We start from the raw sequence: 26,242 nt of genomic DNA, 5'->3' as shown, positions 1-26,242 counted from the left end.
TCAGATCAGTTGCTCACATCCAGTGAGGAGTGAGTGTCGATGAGGCCAAGATGAACTGAGGATAGAGGCTGGATGCTGCAGAAAAAGTCTTCAAATGAAATGATGTGTGTGTGTGTGTTTCTATGAATCTGTTGGTATCTGTGTGTATATAGTTACATCTATGGAGTGCCTCTATCTATACATGTGTGTTTCTGTTTGTATCTGTAAATGCTTGTGCATGTGTCCTTTATGTGTGGGAAAAAAGTATACATATATACCCATGTAGATATGTATGTATGAATGTGTGAAAGAGAGAGAGAGAGGAAGAGAGAGAGAGAGAGAGAGAGAGAGAGAGAGAGAAAGAGAGAGAGAGAGAGAGAGAGAGAGAGAGAGACTAGGAGTCTAGTCCAGCTTTGATAGCCTTGGTTCACCTCCCAACTGGAGGAAGTGGAGGGGCTCCCCTCATCACTGGAACAACAGACAAACAAACAAACAAACAAACAAACATCAGACAGATAATAATACAAACCAACATTATATGAGTCAGCCAGTACTAACTGAATGAGATTTACTGTTTTGGTCTGATTATGAGACAGTCCTGATTTTAAGACAACTCAACCTTTTCAAAGACTTCTTTTTCTAAGTTTCATGAAAGACCAAATGTTGTCCTTCATTCGGAAATACTTTTACTAAACAAAAGTGCTCTGGTAATACAAAACCAGAAAATCCGTTGTACACAAGAGGTAGGATAAATTTACAGAGAATACTACTAATAAAATATAGAGTAGGCAGATTGAGATAATGAAACTGGATTGTAAAAATAAAACCAAGAGTGCTTTTTCTGTAAGGAAATCACATACTGCAAAAAGAAAGAAAGAAAAAAGTAGCTTCTTTCTAATGTAGCTTAGGAGCAAACGCTGAACTGGGTTTGCTGCCATGCAGTTGGACAGGCTATTGCTGCACATCACTCTTTTACACCAGCCAAGCTCACTTTAAACTCAGTTGTGGGTATGCAGTTTGTTGGCTAATCCCGAAGCTTTCAGCTGGGAAAAAAAAAGCCTCTTAGAAGCAAAACAGAGGTATGTCCATCACCTGTGACTTATCTGCAGTCTCCTATAATGCTCTTCAAAGTGGATGCTTTTGGGACCAAAAAAATGCCTCCCTGCCTGCTAGCATTCGAAGCTGGTCTTCCCCGTTTTCCCACATTACACTGTCATGCCATACTTCTTGGCCAAGAGGGACCTATTTGACACCTCCAATTCCCGGCCACCACATTTTAAAATTGTCAAAAATCTTTCTCATGGGCATCCGGGTGGCGTAGCGGTCTATTCCGTTGCCTACCAACATGGGGGATCACCAGTTCGAATACCCGTGATATCTCCGGCTTGGTCAGGCGTCCCTACAGACACAACTGACCGTGTCTGCAGGTGGGAAGCCACATGTGGGTGTGTGTCCTGGTTGCTGTACTAGCGCCACCTCTGGTCGGTCGGGGCGCCTGTTTGGGAGGAGGGGGAACTGGGAAGAACAGCATGATCCTCCCATGTGCTACGTCCCCCTGGCGAAACGCCTCATTATCAGGTGAAAAGAAGAGGCTGGCGACTCCACATGTATTGGAGGAGGCATGTGGTAGTCTGCAGCCCTCCTGGGATCGGCAGCGACCGGGGCGGCTCGGAAGAGTAGGGTAATTGGCCGGATACAACTGGGGAGAAAAAGGGGGGAAAAAGCCCCCCCCCCAAAAAAATCTTTCTCATTCCTCAGGTTAGTTGGTCTACTGTGGAAAATCTATTCTTATTGTGATCACTGGGTTTTCTAGATTTATCCATCTTTTTCTCTCTCCCCCTGACATTTATAGGACTCATCCTGCTCCAAGTAAGTAAGGGAACCCCCGCTTTACTGGAAATTGGCTCCAAACACAACTGGTTGTTGTGAAGTGTAAGTAAAAATGTTTTAAGTGTAGTTCCCAAATTTAATTTGACTGCTGTTTATTCCACTGTATTTTCAGCAAAAAAGAAAAAAAAGAAAAAAGAAAAAAAAGTACCACCTTTAAGCTGGGGCAATAGAGTTAATGAATTAGCTAGTAAACCAATTACTTGATGTGTTAGCTCTTAGAGCTTGTGTGAGTAAGCCCGTGTAAGCGTGTGGATGTGGATACCTCTGTTAGCCTTGCTGGGGTAGATCTTGGTGAAGTGGCGATATTCATCTGGGGGAGGGAAGTCATCCAGAGAATGGAAAGAATACTTAGACTCAAAATCATCTGTTAAAGAGGAGAGGGGAGGAGGAGAAATGAGAGGGAGAGACAGACGGTAAAGAAGATAAGTGGTGGATAGAGAAGAGATTAGAAGAGAAGATTGGGAGAGTTGGCGCAGGAAAATTTTAATCACTTTTTTCACCATCAGTGTGAAAGACAAAAGATTCAACTAGACAAGTGCACTCAGTAGAGTGCAGACCCCCGACCAGGCATATCTCCCTTCCCTGGTGTTCGAACTTGGCAACAAACCACCTCTTTTTTCGCCTACCGGGAAAAGGTAAACTATGGAGGCACTGCCAGCATATTGCCCCTTCTCCGGTGCTCGGACTTAGGCGAAAAACCAGCTGAGAAGTTAGCACTCAATTGCGGTGCAAAAACAGGTTTTTCAAAGATTTTGAATCACCTCAACCATGAGAGGTCCTTGATCACAGTCATAACTGTGCACAAACATGATTAGGCTGAAAAGCCCAGTAGTATGTGAGCTTAGCAGCGGACAGATGCACACACAAACAGAAAAAACACAGTTTTTCCAGCCATTATAAGACCTTTGCCCAGCGCCCAAGTCTTCTGAAGGGGTAATATGGAAAAAATAAGCTTTACTATACAGTGCTCAAGCTAAAAATCTACCTAATGAAAGCGTTTTGTCTGGCAGTCTGTGGATGCGCAGCCTCCTAGGTGGACCCTCGCAAGAATGCGACCAAGTCTTACATGAACTTGGACTTTGCAAAAAGAAAGGGTCTACTATGTGACTATTTTGGTGAGCATAAACAATTTAGCCAGCTTTATTATATTATGAAAATAAAGACAGAAGGAAGGGCGTCCAGGTGGCATAGCGGTCTATTCCATTGCCTACCAACATGAGGCTCGCGGGTTCGAATCCCCATGTTACCTCCGGCTTGGTCAAGCGTCCCTACAGACACAATTGGCCGTGTCTGCAGGTGGGAAGCCGGATGTGGGTATGTGTCCTGGTCACCGCACTAGCGCTTCCTCTGGTCGGTCGGGGCGCCTGTTCGGGGGACTGGGGCAAATAGCGTAATTCTCCCCCGTGCTATGTCCCCTTGGCAAAGCTCCTCACTGTCAGGTGAAAAGAAGCGGCTGGCGATTCCACATGTATCGGAGGAGGCATGTGGTGGTCTGCAGCCCTCCCCGGATCAGCAGAGGGAGTGGAGCAGTGACCGGGATGGCTCGGAAGAAGGGCAATTGGTCAAGTACAATTGGGGAGAAAAATGGGAAAATATTAAAAAAAGAAAAAAGATAGAAGGAATTTTGGTTCATCCAATGTTCCTCCAGTTCTCCTATGCTGAGATCAGCAGTGAATGATTTGCTAACTTGCAAAATACAATCCATTTCTCATTTACTTTCAAGACTCATACCCGAATACAATGTTTTGACACTGTCGCTGCCCGATCAAAGTCAACCATGTGCATTTGTACGCATGCGGGACTCGCATCTACAGTTGACTCAGATTGGGCAGCGACAAAGAGCAGTGTTGGTCAAGCAAGCTACAGAATGAATGAAGAGAGAGTGGCGGTAGCGAGAACAAACGTTTTTCAAAGGCTTTGAATCACTGCATCCACGAGAGGTTTTTCATCATACAGTCATAACTGTGCACAAAAAAATATTAGGCTGATAGGTCCAGTACCATGTGAGATTAGCTGCGGACAGATACACATGCACACACGACCAAATGCATTATTATCCCCTCCAGGTGGTAGCCTGGAGGGGATAATGAACCATCTCTGAATAGAGCCGGCCTGCATATTTTTTAAAGACTGAAGATCATGCAGCTAGTAAAAGCAGCTCTTTATAAGCTGACCTGGTTTAGAAAGAAAAATAAGAGTTGCAGCAACACACAGTAACCTTTTGGTCTGTTCACATAGAGGACAAACAAAAGAACAGGTGAGGATAAAAAGGAGAAAGAGTGAAAAAGGAAAAAAAAAGGAGGCAAAATAGCGATCTGCAAAAACTTCAATCGTATAAATTGGATCACAGTTTTGAACTATTTTTCAATAATAAGAATATCTGTCTTCTACAACGGAAGAAACATATATAATGATATATTAAACTATATACAAGCAAGTACATACACATTAGTTCATATTACTTTAACTGAGTTCTATCTAATTAACAAAGTTTTAGTGACCTTAAAATTTAACTTTAAACTTCAAGTCTCTATTCTTTAACTCCCACAAACTTCGGAACGTCAGAAAAGACAATATCGCTGCCACAACCATGCCACTGGAACTCAGCACCTGTCCTCTGGCCTCTATTTAAGCCCCATCCCTCTGAATGAACAGGTCTACCTTCTCATACACAGCAACCAAGTAACAGACAGACTCACCAACAAATGAGCGAGGGACAGAGGAATGTCCATTGCGGAGAGGAGGGGGGGGGTGGGGGAGGTCCGGCAGGGGTGCGGGAGGGCGGGGGAGGAGGGGGTTTTCCCCGGGTGGTGGTGGGGTCAGCAGAGGACAGTGAGGGGCTACCGTGCGTCCTGTAGGGAGGGAGTGGCGGGGCTTCTCGGCTGCCTGTCCTCGACGATGGCTGGCCTGGAACTGGAGGCGCTGCAGCAAGAAAAGGAGACAGCTGTCAGTACAAAGAGAAGACGTGAATGTGTTTGACTAACTCCAATGGGTGAATCATTCTCGGTTAAAAATCACTTCCATCAAGCATCATTATACACAGAAATGAAGGTTCAATGTGACATCCAGCATTTAAGGTTTGGCATATGGCTCTGTTGTCTCCATGGCGCCAGGGGTACCATGGAACAAGGCATTGGTTTTGGCATTCCAAATTTAGTATCCAAGCAAAACAATCTATGACAGTGTACACAACATTAGAACATTCTGGAGATGAGGGACTTCTGGGTGGCATAGCGATCTATTCCATTGCCTACCAACATGGGGATCGCCAGTTCAAATCCCCATGTTAGCTGCGGCTTGGTCGGGCGTCCCTACAGACACAACTGGCGGTGTCGGCGGGTGGGAAGCCGAATGTGGGTATGTGTACTGGTCACTGCACTAGTGCCTCCTCTGGTCGGTCAAGGCACCTGTTCAGGTGGAGAGGGGTAACTGGGGGGAATAGCGTGATCCTCCCACGCACTACGTCCCCCTGGCGAAACTCCTCACTGTCAGGTGAAAAGAAGCGGCTGGTGACTCCACATCTATCGGAGGAGGCATGTGGTAGTCTACAGCCCTCCCCGGATTGGCAGAGGGGATGGAGCAACGACAAGGACGGCTCGGAGAGTGGGATAATTGACCGGACACAATTGGGGAGAAAATGGGGGGAACCACCCCCCAAAAATAAATTCTGGAGGACACCAATATAGAAGAGGAGAGTTGAAATATTGCGTCATTTCTGTAAAGCAACTGCTGTGGAAACTATCAGATGACCAAGCATAAATTAAAGGGGGATGGGTCCTTTTTTGTGTTCATGAGGTTTTCATGTCATTCTTTGGCTTTTCAGTAGCGTTCCCTATGTATTCAAGCCCGAAAATTCAAATTTTAGTCGAAATATGTATGTTTAAGCACCAAAATGCTATTTTTCCAAGCCCTTCGAAAAACTTTTCCCCATGTGACCCAATATAGGTTTCTGCACTCTTTTAACACTTTCATCACTCTCCACGTTTACACTTTCAGCGAACTGTGTGTGTGTGTGTGTTGTGTCTGTGGAGGAGGGGTTGAGGGAGGGTCGTGTATCGGCACTATCCCGCGTCACTGCTTACTGCTATCGGCTGAGTGGGTATTTCCATTTGAGCAACCCAGAAAAGAACGCAAATGGCATCGCCCTTTAACCTTGCAGCTACATCTCACATAAATTACATAAAACATTAAAATGGTTCCTGTGGCGATATTGCATTGCTGCAGATAAAAGGAACAAATGATCGCAAAAAGGGAACTTCAACAGAGCAAAACCATATATACCAAGATACAATACAGTATATGTACAAAAGTATTGGGACACCTGGTCATTATACCTACAGCAGCTTTTATGACATCCCATTCTAAATCCATAGGCATTAATATGGAGTTGGTCCCCCTTTGCAGCTACTATAACAGCTTCCACTCTTCTGGGAAGGCTTTCCATAAAATTTTGGAGCGTGTCTGTGGGAATTTTTGCCCATTCATCCAGAAGAGCGTTTGTGAGGTCAGGCACTGATGTTGGACAAGAACACCTGGCTCGCAATCTCTGTTCTAGTTCATCCCAAAGGTGTTCGATGGGGTTGAGGTCAGCGCTCTGTGCGGGCCAGTCAAGTTCTTCCACACCAAACTCACCAAACCATGTCTTAATGGACTTTGCTTTGTGCACTGGGGCACAGTCATGTTGGAACAGAAACGGGCCCTCCTGAAACTGTTCCCACAATGTGGGGAGCATAGAATTGTCCAAAATGTCTTGGTATGCTGAAGCATTAAGATTTCCCTTCACTGGAACTAAGGGGCCTAGCCCAGCCCCTGAAAAACAACCCCATACCATTATCCCTCCTCCACCAAACTTTACAGTTGGCACAATGCAGTCAGGCAGGTAACATTCTCCTGGCATCCGCCAAACCCAGACTGGTCCGTCAGACTGCCAGACAGAAGCGTGATTCGTCACTCCACAGAACACGTTTCCACTGCTCCAGAGTCCAGTGGCAGCGTGCTCTACACCACTCCATCCGACACTTGGCATCGTGCTTGGTGATGTAAGGCTTGCATGCAGCTGCTCGGCCAGCTCCCGGTGCAGTTTTTGTGCTGATGTTAATGCCAGAGGAAGTTTGGAACTCTGCAGCTATTGAGTCAAGAAACTTTTGTGCACTATGCACCTCAGCACTCGTTGACCCCGTTGTGTGACTTTACGTGGTCTGCCACTTCGTGGCGGAGTTGCTATTGTTCCTTAACGCTTCCACTTTTCAATAATACCACTTACAGTTCACCATGGAATATCTAGCAGGGAAGAAATTTCATGAACTGACTTATTGCAAAGGCAGCATCCTATGACAGTACTGACAGTACTGAATTCACTGAGCTCTTCAGAATGACCCATTCTTTCACAAATGTTTGTAAATGCAGACTGCATGGCAAGCTGCTGGATTTTATACACCTGTGGCAATAGGTCTGAATGAAACACCTGAATTCAATGATTAAGAGGTGTGTCCCAATACTTTTGTACATATAGTGTATTTTGAGTATAAAGATTAAAAGATATATAAATTGTCCGCTTATATGTTGGTATCTAATACTTAAAATGTGTTTCTATTGATGTGTACTGCTTGTTTCTGCCATAGCAACCACTGACTACTGAGTGAGTGACACAGACACACACACAGAGAGAGAGAGAGAGAGAGAGAGAGAGAGAGAGAGAGAGAGAGAGAGAGAGAGAGAGAGAGAACATACGGGGAAAGCATGTCAACAGTGCTCTGGCTCTGTTGATGTAATGATCACGGCTCGGACCCTTTAGTTGACTGGTTAGTGTAGTAGCCTGTGGTGCGGGGAACCCAGGTTTGATCCCTGGCTGCGACCTGAATTCACTACATTGGTGTCAGAAGTGGGATGGTGAGACCGTGAGGCCCACCGGAAGCACGTGCGCCCAAAGTCGTGAGGGAGCTGATATGTTGAAGCCGGGGACGCACTTCCCAAAGGAGGAAGGTGGTGTTACGATCACAGATGCCTAGACTCGCTAGCCCTTGGCTAATGGATAGGACCCTTTAGTTGACTGGTTAGCGCAGTCGCCCATGGTCCGGGTTCGATTCCTGGCTGCGACGCATTCTCGGCTGCCCCTGAATTCACTACATTGACATTCCGACCAAAATAACCCATACTAAATTGTAACCTGCGCAACAATGATACTGCACGATGCTTAGAACCAAAATGTTCAATATGGCAGCACTTCCATGCTGCATGTTTTCAAACATACCTGCTCCTCTTCCTGGTGCCTCCCTAACTGGGGGAGGCGGCCTGTTGGCTCCATGCTGGGAGGGGGTGGGGGAAGAGGGGGGAGGAGGTGGAGGAGGAGCAGGGCCCCTGGTAGGTGTGTGGCCTCCGGGCGAGGGGGCGGGCCTCTTATTGCTAAGGGAATTGTGCCTCTGTGGCAACTCAGGCGCCGCCTCACCGCCAACAGGACTAGACAGACCATTAGTGATACGGTAGGGAGGCGGGGGAGGAGCCAAAGAGGAGGAAGAAGAGGAGGACATGGCATTTCCCCCAGAGGTTGGAGGTCGCCTGCTGTTGCCAGGAGAGGGGGGTGGTTTGGCTGGAAGGGGTGGAGTGTTGTTAGGAGTTGGCGGGAGTGGTTTTTCTCTGTTGTAGGAGGAGGGAGGAGAGGGTGCATTGCCACGTCGACATAGAGGGGGAGGCGGAGGGGGGGCAGAGGACGAGTGCTTCATGCCAGTGGAGGGGGAGGTGGCTGTGGATGAAGGGGAGGAGGTGCAGGGGGAGGAGGTGAGATTGGGGAGCGAGGGGCGCTGGAAGCGGGCCGTCTCCGTGGGTGATGAGGCCTGAGGGGAGGGGCTGTCTGTGTCGTCATGGCGATGGCTGGGTGGGCGTGGAGCAGCTGCACGTGTGGACGAAGAGCGACCAACGGAACCATCTAGAAGAGACAATTTCACTTTAGTAAGGCATTCATAACATCCACTTGCTCCATGACCATCAATCAGCAAGCTACCCACCCCCCACTGGCCGCAGTTTGGGAACGCCTCCTTGGAATAGCCCTCCAATTGGTGGAGCAGTGCCCAAGGGGCTTCCTGCTCCGCTGCCAGTGGCTCCTCCTGCTCCTGTCCCACCTCCTTTAGGCTCTGAGAACCATAACCAATGGACAGGTCAGACAAACTGTTGTACCATAAGTGGCATAATAATACCATGCTACACAAACTCTATGACTACTTAGTAACACTACTGCATGAATGTTTAGTAATGGGAAGATGAACTCCGTGGCATGGCAAATTTCTAATGTTCTAATATTGTGTATCTAATGAGATGAAATGCGATGAAATGAGATTCAGTGAGATGAGACAGTAAAATATAATGATTTTTTACGGTCCCACGCAGCTCCTCAGACATCGAAGGAAAGCACAACATATGTAACAGACAAACAGTTGTAAAACATCATTTTACAGTAATGTACATCACAAAACTAATAGGACTGCACAATTATCTGTGAAGAAAAATAAATCTAAATCTCAGCGTTAAAAATTGCAAGTCAGTCAAATGAATTGAAATTGCAGTTTGAATTGCAGACACTGCATTTTGAAGAAACCGCTCAACCTGCCTCGACAAAGCTGAAGATGGTCTTATGCAGAATGGGACACATGAATTACATTGCTCAAAACTGTATATTAAAAGAAAATCTTTTTTTGATCAAAAGGGGAGGGGGCAATCATTTTTTTTCTTCCCCTAGAAACTCTTGGTCAAAACTTTTGGTCAAAAAGATTTATGGGCTTTTCTTCCCAATGACTTAAAAAGAAACTGGAGAATTTATGCCCCCAGTTTTCAAAACTCCTCTTGAAATTGAAACATTAATACTAATGTTGAAAAAACATTTGTTATTGTGCAGCCCTAAGAGATATCCTCCACATAATGGGCCAGATTGTTGCAAAATGTCTGCTACCCAGTTTTATTATGGCAGAAAGCTAGAGCCAGCTAGCAGGAAGAGCTCAGAAGTCTCAATGCCAGAGCCAATTTCATACTCTTGTCACATTTTACTTTACATCCTACTGTTGGCTCTCTTATGAGAATTTCCATTCAACTGAGCAGTTTTATTGGTGGTAAATACTCCACGATATACATACTAAGCTATCAAAATCACTAAACACCAAACACTTTGCTTTTGGAAGTAGCATGGCAAACTGAATATGGTTACCTCCAAAATGCTACGAGTCCATTCTACAGCCAAAAGGACACCTGATCGAAGTGTTACCTTTTCGTAAGTAAAGACCTTGAGAAAGCCAAATACTTCATGTTTCACAATGTGTTGGGACAAATGGTGGAGCCCTCATTTTTGAGAGAAACTCTGAATGGTGTCAAACCAGGACACAGACATTTTTATGCACCTGCTGTTACGTTCCAACCTTTCCTCCGGCCCATTAAAAATATTCCACAGTAGCAAGCAGTCATTGATAAGAGCAGTAGCCTCTATGCAGGATGCCATCAGCTTTGCTCTAGCCAGCCATTTGATTACCTGTTCATTAGCAAAACTTAATCTTCAAGCATTTTAATGCTGTGATTTAAACTGCCAATTGTATACAATGACACACACACGCACATAGTTTAAAAGTGGTGGTAGTGTTCTAGCTAGCTAGCTAGCTAAACGGAAAATACTTAAGTGCTCTTTTAAGATTATCTAAATATTGGTGCTAGACAAAATTAGCCCATTTCCATCCATGGTGTAGTGACAGGAGCTGGTGTTAACCCATCAGTCATTCAAATACTGAGAGTAAGTACTAGTTTAGTCACAACTCCCCTGCTAATTAATCATTAGCAAGAAAAAATAAATAAATAAAAGGAAAAGGTTAAGTGTGGAGAAAAGTACATTACCATAAAAAAAGACGATTCTTAAGATGGGCTAATAAAAATGTCATGACAATTAAAAATACTTGAGCAGAACAGACAGTAAAAACACAGCAGAAGATAGACAACAGAGGTATTAAAAAAAACACAAACAAATGTGCATGAACTAATGATTTACAATCAGATGGGGGAACACATGTATCTAAGCTGGTATTGTCATGAGATCTTGTGCCCCAGATGAATGATGCACAAAAAGATCTGCGCTGATAGGCTGTGTAGGATTACACAACTAGAATTTTCCACCAAAGCATCTGATAGGTCAAAGACACGTTCTAGCTATGCTGGTAATGATAACAGTTACTATGTAGTGTTAGACTCTAGTTTGTTTGTTCTCAATGTTAATAATGTTTAGTTTGAAATCTACATTGTAGAGAGCCAATATTTGGTATTCCCTTAGTATTGTAAATTCATCATATTCCTCCTGTACATACAAATAATATTCTTTGTGTTTTGCAAACTCATTATAGCTTTCAAATACTACAACGTGCCAAAGTATCTCAGTGGGCATCAAATCAAGTTAAAGTCCAGATATGTGAAAATGTACTTGGCAAATAAAATAGATTGGATGTTCTTTGTTTAGCTGTTGTCTGGTATTTAGGACTGACACTTGCTGGGTAAAAAGTGTTTGTCTGAATCATGTCCATGTCATCCCTTTTTTTCCCCTTCTTTTTAAAAAAAAATAATTCCAACTTTTAGAGTGAAATTTTGAATTTAAGTCTGAATTTAGTTTGTGAATTCCTTTTACCTATATGGCTGCAGTGCCTCCTATCCTACACAGTACTGGCTGAGAAGGATCGCTAAACCTGGAAGCAGTCATTCTGCAATTTATATCACAACATTAAAAAAGAAAAACCAAAACGCAGAACTTGGCTACATCTCGAACTGGAGATGCAGGCAAAAGCTGGCTAAGAGAAACAAACCCTAACATCTTGCATACAGCCTATGCGTGATAATGTGCAACTTGCGTTCTTACTGTCTAGTGTCATGGGAGCGCTCCTATCGCTGGCCACCTTCTTCTGCTCCTCAGACGTTGTTGGCTGTTGTTTTTGTTGGTTTAAGTATTGGTATAACCGAATGTATGGGTGGTCTATAGGTGCTGGTGTTTGGCTCTTTGGTGTTTGGGGCTTACTCTCGAGCTGTGGGGCACTACGGTCGTTGACCACGGCCACCTTCCTCAGCTTGGTGCCTCTGCAGATGTCAGAGAGCAAGGCACCGCGACCTTTGGCCTCGTCTCTGCTCAGCTTGGGAGGGGTGGTATTGGCCTGTTGGTGGTAGTGGGGTGATTTTGGGAGGGAGGGCAGAAGAAAAGGAAAAGGGGGGGGGAGAAAAGGATTGGAGGATGGTTAGTGAAATAAAGGGGGAATTAGAGAGTACAGTTTACGTTCTAGAACTCTACATCTGAGTGGCACAGTGACCCAGTGGTTAGCACTGTCGTCTCACAGCAAGAAGGTCCTGGGTTTGAACCCCAGGGTTATCCAACCTTGGGGGTCATCCCAGGTCGTCCTCTGTGTGGAGTTTGTATGTTCTCCCCGTGTCTGCAGTGGGTTTTCTCTGGGTGCTCCGGTTTCCCCCACCATCAAAAAGACATGCATGTTAGGGTTAATACTGCTGTCTGTGCCCTTGACCGAGGCAATGGGATAACAACTGGAGTTGGTCCCCAGGCGCTGCATGAAGGCGGCAGCCCACTGCTCCTAGCTGCATAGCTAGGATGGGTTAAATGCAGAGGAATTTCCTCAAGGGATATACCAAAAAAATCATACAAAGTTGACTGCCATGAAAGTTTGCACCTATTGGGAATTTGTCTTTGTGGGACACTCAATAGTAAGACAAAAGGACATGACCACAGCTTTTTATAGGAAAGGTAAAACAAAAACCAGAACTGAACATTTTCTATACAAGCCAATCAACTAAAATATCTAAATCTAATTCAGCAAGTATATAGGGAATTATGGAAGTATAAGTAACTTTCTGAATGGCGCGCAAAAAGTTAGCACAAACAACCAAAAATGGGTAAAGGTAAAGTCTACAAACAACATGTCTCCACAGAATTCACCATATTTAGTATCAAACTTTTGAGACATCTTACTGTGGTAATAATTTTTTGACGTTTTTTGTTATTTTGATATACTTTATTGATACCCGTGGGGAAATTACACTCTGCATTTAACCCATCCTAGCTGTGTAGCTAGGAGCAGTGGGCAGCTGCTCTGCAGCACCCGGGGATCAACTCAAGTGCTTCTTGCCATGCCTCAGTGATTTGGTGGTTCATTGTCAAGATAACAGTTGTTAGACAGCATCCATCCCTTCAGTCTACCAAGCCAACAAGATAATAACTGACCCATCTCATATGTTACACACCGAGTACCAGCTACTGCCATCAGAGAGGAGGTTTAGAATACCATGCTGTTGACTGAATAGAACCCAGCCACTGAGGATGCACAAGCCAGTGCATATTCTTAGTGTTGGTCCCAAGCCCGGATAAATGGGGAGGGTTGCATCAGGAAGGGCATCTGGCATAAAATCTTCACCAAATCAAATACGTGGATAAGATTTCCATACCGGAACGGTTGAGGCCCAGGTTACCAATGACCGCCACTGGGTGCTGGTGGAAACTATACTACTGTTGTGTGAAGGAGAAGGAGAGGGGGGAAGGCATGTCCAGAGACTGTGAGAGAGAAGGAAGAGTAGGAGTGTGGAGGTGAGAGTTGGAACTTTGAATGTTGGTATTATGACTGGTAAAGGGAGAGAGCTGGCTGATAGGATAGAAAGAAGAAAGGTAGGTATACTGTGTGCGCAAGAGACCAGGTGGGAGGGGAGTAAGGCCAGGAGCATCGGCAGTAGGTTCAAACTCTTCTACCATGGTGCGACTGGGAGGAGAAATGGGGTAGGCGTAATTCTGAAGGAAGAGTCTGTCTGCTGGAGATGAAGTGTCAGAGTGATGAGTATGAAGCTGGAAATCGAAGGTGTATTGATGAATGTTATGAGCACATATGCCCCGCAAGTTGGGTGTGAGATGAAAGAGAAAGAAGAACTCTGGAGTGAGTTGGATGAAGTGGTGGAGAGTATACTCAAGGAGGAGAGAGTGGTGATTGGAGTGGACTTCAATGGGCATGTTGGTGAAGGGAACAGAGGTGATTGGTAGATATGGTGTCAGGGAGAGAAATGTGGAAGGACAGATGGTGGTGGATTTTGCGAAAAGGATGGAAATGGCTGTGGTGAATAGAACACATATTTCAACAAGAGGGAGGAACGAGCGTGACGTACAAGAGTGGAGGAAAGTGCACATGGGTGTACTATATTTTATGTAGAAGGCATGACCTGAAAGGGATTGGAGGTGGTGACAGGGGAGAACGTAGCTTGGCAGCATCGGATGGTGGTCTGTAGGATGACTTTGGAGACCAAGAAGAGGAAGCAAGCGAAGGCAGAGCCAAAGATCAAATGTTGGAAGTTGAAGAAGGAAGACTGTTGTGTGGAGTTCAGGGAGGAGTTAAGACAGGCACTGGGTATTAGTGAAGAGTTGCCGGATGGCTGGGCAACCACTGCAGAATTAGTGAGGGAGACAGCTAGGAAGGAACTTGGTGTGTCATCAGGACAGAGGAAGGAAGACAAGAAGACTTGGTGATGAAATGAGGAAGTACAGCAAAGTATACAGAGGACGCGCTTGGCAAAGAAGACGTGGGATAGTCACAGAGATGAAGAAAGTAGACAGGAGTACAAGGAGATGCAGCGTAAAGTGAAGAGAGAGGTGGCAAAGGCAAAGGAAAAGGCGTATGGTGAGTTGTATGAGAGGTTAGACACTAAAGAAGGAGAAATGGACTTATACCGATTGGCTAGACAGAGGGACCGAGCTGGGAAGGATGTACAGCAGGTTAGGGCGATCAAGGACAGAGATGGAAATGTGCCGATGATCGAGGAGAGTTTGCTGAGAAGGTGGAAGGAGTACTTTGAGGGGCTGATGAATGAAGAAAATGAGAAAGAAAGTTGGGTGATGTGGGGATAGTGAATTAGGAAGTGCAGTGGATTAGCAAGGAGGAAGGACGGGCAGCTATGAAGAGGATGAAGAGTGGAATGGCAGATGGTCATGAAGACATACCTGTGGAGGCATGGGGATGTTTAGGAGAGATGGCAGTGGAGTTTTTAACTAGATTGTTTAACACAATCTTGGAAAGTGAGAGGATGCCTGAGGAGTGGAGAAGAAGCATACTGGTACCGATTTTCAAGAATAAGGGCAATGTGCATAACTGTAGCAACTACAGGGGTATAAAGTTGATCAGCCACAGCATGAAGATATGGGAAAGAGTAATAGAAACTAGGTTAAGAGGAGAGGTGACGATTAGTGAGCAGCAGTATGGTTTCATGCCACGAAAGAGCACTATAGGTGTGATGTTTGGTTTAAGAATGTTGACTGACAAGTATAGAAAAGGCCAGGAGTTACATTATGTCTTTGTGGATTTAGAGAAAGCATATGACAGGGTGCCAAGAGAGGTGCGGTATTGTATGAGGAAGTCGGAAGTTGCAGAGAAGTATGTAGGAGTGGTGCAGGATATACACTCACTGGCCACTTTATTAGGTACACCTTGCTAGTACCGGGTTGGACCCCCTTTTGCCTTCAGAACTGCCTTAATCCTTCGTGGTATAAATTCAACAAGGTACTGGAAACATTCCTCAGAGAGTTTGGTCCATATTGACATGATAGCATCACGCAGTTGCTGCAGATTTGTCGGCTGCACATCCATGATGCGAATCTCCCGGTCCACCACATCCCAAAGGTGCTCTATTGGATTGAGATCTGGTGACTGTAGAGGCCATTTGAGTACAGTGAACTCATTGTCATGTTCAAGAAACCAGTCTGAGATGATTCGAGCTTTATGACGTGGCGCGTTATCCTGCTGGAAGTAGCCATCAGAAGATGGGAACACTGTGGTCATAAAGGGATGGACATGGTCAGCAACAATACTCAGGTAGGCTGTGACGTTGACACGATGCTCAATTGGTACTAAGGGGCCCAAAGTGTGCCAAGAAAATATCCCCCACACCATTACATCACCACCACCAGCCTGAACCGTTTATACAAGACAGGATGGATCCATGCTTTCATGTTGTTGACGCCAAATTCTGACCCTACCATCCGAATGTCGCAGCAGAAATCGAGACTCATCAGACCAGGCAACGTTTTTCCAATCTTCGTGAGCCTGTGCGAATTGTAGCCTCGGTTTCCTGTTCTTAGCTGACAGGAGTGGCACCCGGTGTGGTCTTCTGCTGCTGTAGCCCATCGGCCTAAAGGTTAGACGTGTTGTGCGTTCAGAGATGCTCTTCTGCATACCTCGGTTGTAATGAGTGGTTATTTGAGTTACCGTTGCCTTTCTATCAGCTCGAACCAGTCTGGCCATTCTCCTCTGACCTCTGGCATTAACAAGGCATTTTCGCCCACAGAACTGCCGCTCACTGGATATTTTCTCTTTTTCGGACCATTCTCTGTAAACCCTTGAGATGGTTGTGCGTGAAAATCCCAGTAGATCAGCAGTTTCTGAAATACTCAGACCAGCCCGTCTGGCACCAACAACCATGCCACGTTCAAAGTCACTTAAATCACCTTTCTTCCCCATTCTGATGCTCGGTTTGAACTGCAGCAGATCGTCTTGACCATGTCTACATGCCTAAATGCATTGAGTTGCTGCCATGTGATTGGCTGATTAGAAATTTGCGTTAACGAGCAGTTGGACAGGTGTGCCTAATAAAGTGGCCGGTGAGTGTATATGAGGGAAGTGAGACAATGGTGAGGTGTGCAGTTGGAATGACAGATGGGTTCAAGGTGGAGATGGGATTACAAAGCAAGAGAGGCAAGATTGAGATGGCTTGGACATGTGTGGAGGAGAGATGCTGGGTATATTGGGAGAAGGATGCTGAATATGAAGCTGCCAGGGAAGGGGAAAAGAGGAAGGCCGAAGAGGAGGTTTATGGATGTGGTGAGAGAAGACATGCAGGTGGCTGGTGTAACAGAGGAAGATGTAGAGGACAGGAAGAAATGGAAATGGATGATCCGCTGTGGCGACCCCTAATGGGAGCAGCCGAAAGTAGTAGTAGTAGTAGTAGCTGTCGACTGAATAGATTTAAATACTCTTTTATGCTGACTTCAATTAAAATTTGTATTTTTTTGGATTCCCCCCCTTTTCTCCCCAATTGTATCCGGCCAATTACCCCACTCTTCTGAGCCGTCCCGGTCGCTGCTCCACCCCTTCAGTCGATCTGGGGAGGGATGCAGACTACCACATGCCTCCTCCGATACATGGAGTCACCAGCCGCTTCTTTTCATCAGACAGTGAGGAGTTTCAACAGGGGGACGTAGCGTGTGGGAGGATCACGCTATTCCCCCAGTTCCCCCTCCCCACCGTACAGGCACCTCGATTGACCAGAGGAGGTGCGAATGCAGCGACCAGGACACATACCCACATTCAGCTTCCCACCCGCAAACTGGGGGTGGCTGTAGGGACGCCCAACCAAGCCAGAGGTAACACGGGGATTCAAACCAGCGATCCCTGTGTTGGTAGGCAACGGAATAGCCGCTATGCTACCCGGACGCCCTCGCATTTAAAATTCTAAATAGCATTAGATGAATAACAGAAAGGTGAATCAGTGAATCAAGCTGAATACAACGTTTATTGAGAGAAACGTTTCATCACTCATCTAAGTGACCTCTTCGGTCTCAATTGACTGCAGGTATCCCCAACCTCATAACCAATACAGTGGCATAATGATCAAAAACAACGATCGGTTTCATATGCAAATTGCCGTGACCATTATCAGAGTCCACATAAGTCCACGTGAGTATCAGAACTTGAGTTTCAATGGCCATGTGTACTATTCACAGAGGACTGGGTAATAGTTGCATCACAGCATTGTAAGATGGTGACAGATGTACTCTTACCCCACCCCCCCAACCCCACGGTTCTGGGATGGCAGTAGATGAAATAAGGATGTAATAAATATAAAAACTGACAGAGCTTTATTCTTACTTATCGAGTGATGATGGACTATTTCCAGTTGTAGCCCCTTTCTGCACCTTTGTTTTTTTTATCTACTTAACAACGGTGTACATCTTTGTTTCCCCTGTATGTTTTACCATTATGTTCTTAGATATGTTTCTTGTTCCCTGTAGCTGTTTTATCCTGGCTTTTATGTATGTGGGATGTTTTATTTTTTTCTTTATGGATACAGCATGGGCGGAAGCCAAATCCAAATTTCCTAAAATGTGGGACAATAAACTGAATCTTGAACTATAAATTGTTTATTAAATATTGCCATTCATGCATATGTTTTGTGTGTGAATGTGACGTTTCAGTAATGAAACACTTGGCACCCTTTAAACCATGCTAAGGAAGGGTTTCAGAAATAGGACATGCATATTAAAAAACAAAAACTGTCTAGAGTAGAACACAGAAGAACAGAATAACAGCAAAAACACGGATAAAGTTCTAAATCCCTAATCCACATTGACCTGCTAACAGATTATTTCTAGAATCTTGGGCTATATGTAAAGGATAATCCACAAAAAGGTGTATGTTAAAGGATTTTAACTCATGATGCAGAGGCATAGAACCATCCTCCGCTTCAGGTTGGATGGTTGCCTCCGCGGAGTGTTAAAATCCTGTAATGCACATCTTGCTGTGAATTATCTCGCTTATACCATTGTTACTAGAAAAAAATGAAAATAAAAGAATTCTTATTTTGTCAAATTTTCTGTAATTAAAAGGTTATGAAGCAAAAGTTAGCCATTGGGCTAAAGTTTTGAATGTTTATTGGGCTTGCTAACAAATTCAGCATGTTGCCGTGATTATAAACTGTAATCAAACATGTGCTTAATGCACATCCTCCATGCGTACACACACACACACACACACAAACCAGCCAAAAAGATAAAAACCACTGACAGTTAAGTGAATAACACTGATTATCTCATTACATGGCATCTGTCAAGGGGTGGGATATATTAGGCAGCAAGTGAACAGTCAGTTTTTGAAGTTGATAGTTGGAAGCAGGAAAAAAGGGCAAGCGTAAGGATCTGAGTGGCTTTGACAAGGGCCAAATTGTGATGGCTAGACGACTGGGTCAGAGCATCTCCAAAACGGCAGGTCTTGTGGGGTGTTTCCAGTACGCAGTGGTCAGTACCTACCAAAAGAGGTCCAAGGATGGACAACCAGTGAACCGGCAACAGGGTCATGGGCACCCAGGTCTCACTGATGCACGTGGGGAGCAAAAGCTACCCCGTCTGGTTTGATCTCACAGAAGAGCTACTGTAGCGCAAATTGCAGAAAAAGTTAATGCTGGCTACGATAGACAGGTGTCAGAACACAGAGCATCACAGCTTGCTGTGTATGGGGCTGTGCAGCCACGAAACGGTCAGTGCTCATGATGACCTCTGTCCACCACCGAAAGCACCTAAAATGGGCACGTGAGCATCAGAACTGGACCATGGAGCAGTGAAAGAAGGTGGCCTAGTCTGATGAGTCACTTTTTCTTTTCTTTTTTTTACATCATGTGGACGGCCAGGTGCCTGTGTGTTATTTACCTGGAGAAGAGATGGCACCAGGATGCACTATGAGAAGGCAAGCCGGTGGAGGCACATAGTGATGCTATGGGCGATGTTCTGCTGGGAAACTTTGGTTCCTGGTATTCATGTGGATGTTACTCTGACATGTACCACCTACCTTAACACTGCTGCAGACCAAGTACACCCCTTCATGCTACCAGTATTCCCTGATGGCAGTGACCTTTTTTTCAGCAGGATAATGTGCCCTGCCACTCTCGAAAAATTGTTCAGGGATCATTCGAGAAACATGACGAAGAGTTCAAGGTGTTGCCTTGGCCTCCAAATTCCCCAGATCTTGATCCAATCAAACATCTGTGGGATATACTGGAAAAACACGACCAAGCCATGGAGGCCCCACCTCGCAATGTACAGTATTTAAAGGATCTGCTTATAACGTCTTGGTGCCAGATGCCCAACTTCAGAGGTCTTGTAGAGTCCATGCTTCAACGGGTCAGAGCTGTTTTGGCGGCACGAGGGGGACCTACACAATATTAGGCAGGTGGTTTTAATGTTTTGGCTGATCGGTATATGTATATGTATATACACACACACACACACACACACACACATACACTCACCGGCCACTTTATTAGGCACACCTGTCCAACTGCTCGTTAACGCAAATTTCTAATCAGCCAATCACATGGCAGCAACTCAATGCATTTAGGCATGTAGACATGGTCAAGACGATCTGCTGCAGTTCAAACCGAGCATCAGAACGGGGAAGAAAGGTGATTTAAGTGACTTTGAACGTGGCATGGTTGTTGGTGCCAGACGGGCTGGTCTGAGTATTTCAGAAACTGCTGATCTACTGGGATTTTCACGCACAACCATCTCTAGGGCTTACAGAGAATGGTCCGAAAAAGAGAAAATATCCAGTGAGCGGCAGTTCTGTGGGCGAAAATGCCTTGTTGATGCCAGAGGTCAGAGGAGAATGGCCAGACTGGTTCGAACTGACAGAAAGGCAACAGTAACTCAAATAACCACTCATTACAACCAAGGTATGCAGAAGAGCATCTCTGAATGCACAACACGTCGAACCTTGAGGCAGATGGGCTACAGCAGCAGAAGACCACACCGGGTGCCACTCCTGTCAGCTAAGAACAGGAAACTGAGGCTACAATTCGCACAGGCTCACCAAAATTGGACAATAGAAGATTGGAAAAACATTGCCTGGTCTGATGAGTCTCGATTTCTGCTGCGACATTCGGATGGTAGGGTCAGAATTTGGCGTCAACAACATGAAAACATGGATCCATCCTGCCTTGTATCAATGGTTCAGGCTGGTGGTGGTGGTGTAATGGTATGGGGGATATTTTCTTGGCACACTTTGGGCCCCTTGGTACCAATTGGGCATCGTGTCAACACCACAGCCTACCTGAGTATTGTTGCTGACCATGTCCATCCCTTTATGACCACAGTGTTCCCATCTTCTGATGGCTACTTCCAGCAGGATAACGCGCCACGTCATAAAGCTCGAATCATCTCAGACTGGTTTCTTGAACATGACAATGAGTTCACTGTACTCAAATGGCCTCCACAGTCACCAGATCTCAATCCAATAGAGCACCTTTGGGATGTGGTGGACCGGGAGATTTGCATCATGGATGTGCAGCCGACAAATCTGCAGCAACTGCGTGATGCTATCATGTCAATATGGACCAAACTCTCTGAGGAACGTTTCCAGTACCTTGTTGAATCTATGCCACGAAGGATTAAGGCAGTTCTGAAGGCAAAAGGGGGTCCAACCCGGTATTAGCAAGGTGTATCTAATAAAGTGGCCAGTGAGTGTATATATACACTACCGTTCAAAAGTTTGGGATCACCCAAACAATTTTGTGTTTTCCATGAAAAGTCACACTTATTCACCACCATATGTTGTGAAATGAATAGAAAATAGAGTCAAGACATTGACAAGGTTAGAAATAATGATTTGTATTTGAAATAAGATTTTTTTTACATCAAACTTTGCTTTCGTCAAAGAATCCTCCATTTGCAGCAATTACAGCATTGCAGACCTTTGGCATTCTAGCTGTTAATTTGTTGAGGTAATCTGGAGAAATTGCACCCCACGCTTCCAGAAGCAGCTCCCACAAGTTGGATTGGTTGGATGGGCACTTCTTCTTTGCTAAGAAATTGAAGATTTCCTACACCGGTGTGTACTACTCCCTTCAGAGGACAGCACAAACAGGCTCTAACCAGAGTAGAAAAAGAAGTGGGAGGCCGCGTTGCACAACTGAGCAAGAAGATAAGTACATTAGAGTCTCTAGTTTGAGAAACAGACGCCTCACAGGTCCCCAACTGGCATCTTCATTAAATAGTACCTGTTAGAGCCTGTTTGTGCTGTCCTCTGAAGGGAGTAGTACACACCGGTGTAGGAAATCTTCAATTTCTTAGCAATTTCTCGCATGGAATAGCCTTCATTTCTAAGAACAAGAATAGACTGTCGAGTTTCAGATGAAAGTTCTCTTTTTCTGGCCATTTTGAGCGTTTAATTGACCCCACAAATGTGATGCTCCAGAAACTCAATCTGCTCAAAGAAGTGCCCATCCAACCAATCCAACTTGTGGGAGCTGCTTCTGGAAGCGTGGGGTGCAATTTCTCCAGATTACCTCAACAAATTAACAGCTAGAATGCCAAAGGTCTGCAATGCTGTAATTGCTGCAAATGGAGGATTCTTTGACGAAAGCAAAGTTTGATGTAAAAAAAATCTTATTTCAAATACAAATCATTATTTCTAACCTTGTCAATGTCTTGACTCTATTTTCTATTCATTTCACAACATATGGTGGTGAATAAGTGTGACTTTTCATGGAAAACACGAAATTGTTTGGGTGATCCCAAACTTTTGAACGGTAGTGTATATATAGTATAAAATGAGAAAATCAATCAAGTGTCAGATCTCTGAATAATGCAGCCTTGTTCTGTTCCTACCCTTTCCTCACCACAACTGCAAGGTAGCAGCTTTTTAAAGACAGCACACCTCATGTGTGAAGAAAAGGGATGACAGGCAGAGAATTTGGAGATTATGAGGGAGGAGAAAGCAGAGGGCTGTCATGTAGGGGTGGCTAAGGGGTGAGAAGCAGGAGCAGAAGGAATAGATTGGGAGGAAGAGGGATAAAGATGAGGGAGAGGAGGAGAAGGGAGTGTGGCAGAGGGCAGAAACAAGGGGTGATAGAAATGAAAAGGACCAGTATGGAGACAAGAGGAAAGGAAAAGATAGTAAAAAGGAAGGAGAAGGGGAGATAAGAATGCAAAAAAAACCAGGAAAAAATGAAGGAGTAAGAAAGATGAGAAGGGATGGTGGTGATGAAGAGGTGGAAGGTAGTCCATGTAACACGTTCTATTTCTAGTGTATGTAAAATAATAGTTTATCCATCATATACACACTATGAACCCTTTTGTAGTTAATAACAATCTCTGTGAGGTAGTAGCCTGGAGGGGATTATGTTTCGGTTGAGCGTGTGTGTGTGTTTGTTTCGCAGCTAATCTCACATACCACTGGACCTATCAGCCTAATATTTTTTTTGCAGTTATGACTGCATGATCGAGTACCTCTTGTGGTTGCGCTGACTCAAAACCTCTGACAAACAAGCACTGGAGAAGGGAAAATATGCAGGCAGTACCTCCGTATTTTCCCTTCTCCCGGTAGGCAAAAAAAGGGGTAGTTTTTCTGTTCATGTGTCTCTGTGCTGTTAGGGTTGTTATCCTATTGTGGTCATGTTCGCTCTAATCACGGGGGGAAAAAAAATCCAGAAAGTGCGTTGCTTTTTTTTAGGTGAGTTTATAAAACACACATGCTGATGAGCAAATTCAACAGAACACAAAGCAGACACACATAGGGATAGAGACAGTGACAGGTGGGGCAGGGCAAGCCAGTGTGTGTGTGTGTCTGATTTTAATTAGTGCTCTTTTTGAAACGCTCGTTTGTTGAAAGCCATATGATTCCTGGCAAAGAGCCAAAAATGGCTCGTGAGCCCCCGACCACTGGCATAATACATATAATAAAGTGAAGCATATGGGGGCGTCAGGGTAGTGTGGCGGTCTATCCCGTTGCCTACCAACACGGAGATCGCCGGTTCGAATCCCCATGTTACCTCCGGCTTAGTCAGGCGTCCCTACAGACACAATTGGCAGTGTCTGCGGGTGGGAAACCAGATGTGGGCATGTGTCCTGGTTCCTGCAATAGTGCCTCCTCTGGTCAGTCGGGCGCCTGTTCGGGGGAAAGGGGGAACTGGGAGGGAACAGTATGATCCTCCCACGCACTATGTCCACCTGGCGAAACTCCTCACTGTCAGGTGAAAAGAAGCGGCTGGCGACTACCACATGCATCGGAGGAGGCATGTGGTAGTCTGCAGCCCTTCCCGGATTGGCAGAGGGGGTGGAAAAGCAACCGGCACAGCTCTGAAGAGTCGGGTAATTGGCCAGACACAATTGGAGAGGAAAAGGGGGGGAGGAGTGACGCTTATACAGAGAACAAGAAGATGCTAAACTCGAGAGGCATTGGGAGTTTTACGGTATATTTCCTATACTGTACTACATTTAAACCATACAGAAATTTCATTTGCAATTTGAAAAGCATTTGACAATACTATTGGCTACTGAGTCTCTCCTGAGTTTTGCTCAGCACATAGGGTAGGTAGCCTATAGTCCAGAGAAGGGGAGATATGCCTGGCGGAGAGCTGCACTCTGCTAAGTGCACTCTTCTATGTTTTAACTGTTACTCTCAGGTAGGACTTACCTTGGAAGATACGATATGGTGCAAAGCATTTTACATATTCAACACTTGCCAACCAAATGCAAAAGGAGAAGTCAGACAGCATAGAGTTTTGATATAAAGCAAAATTACTGCATGTAACAATTGAATATGATGGGAGTAATCTCATAGAACACCTTCAGCAACAGATACTTCATTATTAAACCCACTTTGAACCACACTTTGCTTGATGATAGAGAGGGTGCTTATGTTATAGCACTGCTAACTCTTGATTCATTACATATTGTTGTCTGGGATTTGGACTGCTCAACACTGCTGCGATTACAATGGTGTCCACAGGTGTCACTAAGGTTAAAAAAAATTCTTCTGGGATTTATCCTCAAACTGAGAATGCTCTGCTCCTTTTATACAATTGATGTGTGGATCCCTGAAGATGTGAAATTTTAGTGCATTTGAGTGTGTGCATGCGTAAAAGGTGTGTTTAATGGAGGGGAGGCTCTCACCTGGTTGAAGGTGGGGGGAGGTGGTGGCCCCCCCGGGGGAGGAGGAGGAGGAATGGGCATCCTTCTCCTTTGACTGTCAGCCACAGATGGACAGATGGCTATAATACACACACACACCTGTGTAACGCTGTAACACATGCGGTGTATTTTAACATTTGTGAAAACAACATTGATACAAGATTATATCCCGATATTGAAGACACAGATGTATACACAATCACATGTTACATTGCGACCACAATTCAACATATGTTTCTAACACTGACATTTAAATCCCTGGACCAATTCCTCCTCGATAGCTCAATTTTCTTGCTTCTATGTGTACCGCTATTTTAACAAGCTAGGTGCTGTAACGTCATCTTGACCGATGGTTGTTCACGTTAGCTCAGTTAGCAAACTAGGACAAGCTTGTGCGGTTTCAGCTAGCTCGAAATGCTAGCATCACACGCCATAAATATCAGCTTGGCCTGCAACCGTTGCAGGCAGCTAGCTTTGATGTTCGATAGCTTGTTCTACAAGCTAGTGTTGCGAGCCAGACGCTTCCTTGACATACCGTTACAATGACAGCACTACATAGTGCAAATAAAGGCCACTAGTGTAGGCTGTGTCCCATTGATGCAACCGACAAGCTTAAAGTTGGCTCGGCGGGTCGGTCCATCAGCCTAGCCGACTAGCGTCCTAGCATTAGCAGCCCCCCTCCAGCGCAAAGCACTCGCATCACCAAAACAAGTCTGCATCCGAGGAGGTCCAACCTACCTGCAGTATTACCGGCCCATTTCTTCAGCCGTTTGGCGTTTAACTCATATTTGGGTACTGGAAATGCGCTTGGATTTTATAATGAACGGAAGGCGTTCTCATTGCATGTGACAGACACAGGACTCTTCATCTGACCATTATCTGCAGATCGGGACGCTCTTATGCTGAGCCGACATGCACAAGTGCGTTCATGACTCCGAGCGGAAATGCGCTGCTGCCGGCGTGCCGTTGTTATGCAGGCAATACCACCCCCCCCCCCCCCACAGAAAAAGAAAAAAAAGAAAAAGGGACAATTTATATTTTTCCTATAGAGGCATTATTATCGGGTGATTTCGAGGAAAATAAAATACGACAGAGGTCAATTGCTGTTTCTGAGATGTGTTTTAAATTTGAGCAATTTCGCCACATAAACAGAGGGCGTCATTGCTGAGACGTTCAAAAACGTCATCGAATACGTGCCAATCAAATTTGACGTCGTGCCGCTTAAATTTGAAAACAGAAATGGCTGATGTTCAATCGTAAGCCCCAAAACATGTCTTACATTACTAAATATATTTAATACTAGATGTCTAATCAGCTCGTTTTAGCTCTGTCTTTGTTACTTAAGTACTTAACTCAACGCTACCGAGGGTGGTTTACTTATCCACGGCAATGCTACATGAATATTAGCACAGCTTTAAAAGTTAGCTTCCTTGTTATGAGTATTTGGATGTGTTGAACTGTTCTAAGCTAGCTAAACTGTTTCTTTTCGCCTAAAAAACACGAGTCATTGTTATTTCGTATTATTTGGCTCGGGCTCAAGCATGGTTACTATCTTTTATGTGGACTCTGATAAGGATAACCTTGTGTTCATTTCAGAAGTTCTGTGCTCTTCAGCAACCTATTTAGGAAACCAGGGGTAGATCGCACATA

At 45.0% G+C, this 26,242-nt stretch overlaps 1 pseudogene; it reads right to left on the bottom strand.

Annotated features, from left to right (window-relative positions):
- Positions 1 to 406: 406 nt before the first annotated feature.
- Positions 407 to 25,489, bottom strand: LOC130120039 (WAS/WASL-interacting protein family member 2-like; annotated as a pseudogene).
- Between the last annotated feature and the right edge of the window lie 753 nt (positions 25,490 to 26,242).

This window comes from Lampris incognitus, chromosome 10 (assembly GCF_029633865.1).
Source record: "Lampris incognitus isolate fLamInc1 chromosome 10, fLamInc1.hap2, whole genome shotgun sequence".
NCBI lineage: Eukaryota > Metazoa > Chordata > Actinopteri > Lampriformes > Lampridae > Lampris > Lampris incognitus.
The sequence above is the reverse complement of the archived record's forward strand: the minus strand, read 5'-3'. Positions and strand labels throughout refer to the sequence as shown.